General features: G+C 32.7%; 1 protein-coding gene across 2 annotated transcripts in view; it reads right to left on the reverse strand.

The window, feature by feature from the left end:
* Nucleotides 1-2455: 2455 nt before the first annotated feature.
* Nucleotides 2456-2500, reverse strand: part of LOC113816535 (uncharacterized) — a 13704-nt gene continuing 13659 nt past the window's right edge. For both annotated transcript variants that reach the window (XM_027368566.2, XM_027368565.2), the window contains exon 9: nucleotides 2456-2500. This exon is cut by the window's right edge and continues 6075 nt beyond it. The gene's annotated coding sequence lies outside the window, so the exon portion shown is untranslated.

The raw sequence follows: 2500 nt of genomic DNA on the forward strand, positions 1-2500 counted from the left end.
GAAGGTATCTGAGCAATTGTATTTCGATTATCTCGGCCAACGGTCCTGCTTGAAATTTTCTTAAATAATCCAAATAACACAAGTCCATGTGTATAATTCATCTACTTCATATATTCCTCTGTTTATATCCTTTCTCGTCACTATAAACTTGTTGAACAGAATGAAGGACTTTCCAATCGTATCAAAGGGGATCTAACCCCACAAAAAATTTCCCCATCTTTCACGAGTGGTTTCCAAGGCCTTAACAATGCCCATCGCTGTGTTGATTCTTGCCTGCGTCAGCAATGCTATTATTAGAGGTTTTGGGAGTCCAACTGTGACACAATGCATACTTAAATATTAGTCGACTGAGTTTAATATCTTCACTTGAATGTGTTGAGATTCTTTTTTAATATCTTCATGTTTTTTTGTAATTAGAAGTTCTGATCGTAATTAAACTTATTATTTTTATTTTTAGTTAGAATCAATAACTAATGACAATTAAGATGAGGATATAAATGTAGATTAATACATTCTATCTCATGATTTGAAACATTCAGAAGAAATAACATTGTTGTTATTAAGTTTTGTCAGTTCAAATGACAGGAAAAAATCATCACTGGATCATGCCTGAAACGCCAAGTCCTTTGTTATAAAATGACAATTTTTCAAAAAATTAAGCGCCACTATTACAACCGAAAAAAACGGTCTCTTTTAACGAATGACCTCGACGACTTTTAAGTTTTGTTTGTTACTTCTCTTTTTGCGTTAATGTACTTCTTAGGGATTGGATCAGCATTACTGGTTATTTTACATTCATTTGTCATGTCTAGATGTTTTTGTTGCCATTTGCAGGCTTTGAAATACATTGCCGTCAGAGATTGTAACTTCTCCGACTCTTGATAAGTTTAAAGGATCAGCTAACATGTTTTTTATTACGTAAATAGCTGCCTTTCTCTTCTTTTTTTCATAGCTGTATCTTGACCTGCACTGATACCTTTGGTGTTATAAATCGCGATTTTTCTTTGGTGTGGCTCTTTATATAGCTTACAATAATGATAATAATAACAGATGATTTTAAACTCAACTATGTTCACTGTCTACACTTATCATTTTTCAATGATATATTCATACAAGGTAAACCAAGCTTCATTCTCAAAATTGACAAGACAAAGAAAAATATGTATTTCACAAAATCCTAATAAGAAGAAAAGCAAATAACCTCACAGAAGCACGAGATCCCGAATGACACAGCAATCTGACAGTGTGAATCGTTTTACACTGTCAGCAACAGCAACTTGGCTCTTTACGAAAGCGTCATAGCAGACTAAAGACTATATGGTCTTATCATCACGTAGTCTTTGGTTGTGGCTACTCGAGAAAATTTCGGATGAATGGGCAATTAAGGTTTCATCTTCTTTCTTGATAGTTTTATGGTTACATGGTTTTGCGTTTGATACTTGGCTTCTGAAAATGCAAGGGAGAAATCATGCACTTGGACTGAGTACGGAACCTACAGGAACATACCAGTCTAGTGTATTTGATTGTCTTTACTTATTGGTGAAAACTGCTTATTGCACCCAGCAGGGCAGAAAAATCCAGATAACATTTGATAACAAGGTTTAACTTTAAAAAATATGGATAGAATTTGTAAATAACCATTTGACTGTTTTAAACTTTCTTTAGTGCTTTTATCATTTAATAAAAGATTCCACAGCTGGCATTTTTTGTATATGTTGAGACGCCTGATTATATGGCGAGAAATGCAAACTCATTCATGAAATTTTAAACGTATACAAGCCTTCTACAAGTTACGCAAGTCTGTAAACGTTCTCAGCTGGGATTAAGCATTACAACAAAGTCAAAATTACAGAAACAGAATACACAACTTTCACACTTCAGCTGATGAACATATAATGACTGTAACATCATTTTTCTCATGCCATATACAGTGTTTCATCCTATTTTTTATATGTTTCATGACATTTGAATAGTCTGTTTCTGCTATTATTAATGATAAAGTTAACAGCTACATCCTTGAGTTTTCAAAAGAAAATAGTTGCAAACTTGCAAATGAGCCTTAATAAGTTACTGTATTTCATCTCCTCAGGTTAAATTAAGGAATCTGTCTCTCTATGTTGTTTTTTGCCTTCCATTCATTATTTTACAATGTCAACCATTTCATGACATTCTTTCCTTTAATTCAAATTCTGTGGTCAGTCATCTCTGATTGCAACGAACTCTAACATCTAACAGTCCATATACTGAAGCACCTGATATAGCAATGTTTTTAATTTATATATGAACCAAAATAATACAAGTATTTGGCTGTCAATAGGCTTCTAGATTTCTTTGGCAATTTTTTTTTCTACTGCCACAATAATGACTTACTGATATATTCTTTCAAACAATTTAAGGATTCACTGTTGGTACCTATTTACTGGAAGTTTCGTTTTATGGTAAGCAAAATACATTATTTGTTTATATGCTGTATTTGATAAAATATATATCTGAAATACAA

The sequence above is a fragment of the Penaeus vannamei genome, chromosome 27 (assembly GCF_042767895.1).
Source record: "Penaeus vannamei isolate JL-2024 chromosome 27, ASM4276789v1, whole genome shotgun sequence".
NCBI classification, from domain to species: domain Eukaryota; kingdom Metazoa; phylum Arthropoda; class Malacostraca; order Decapoda; family Penaeidae; genus Penaeus; species Penaeus vannamei.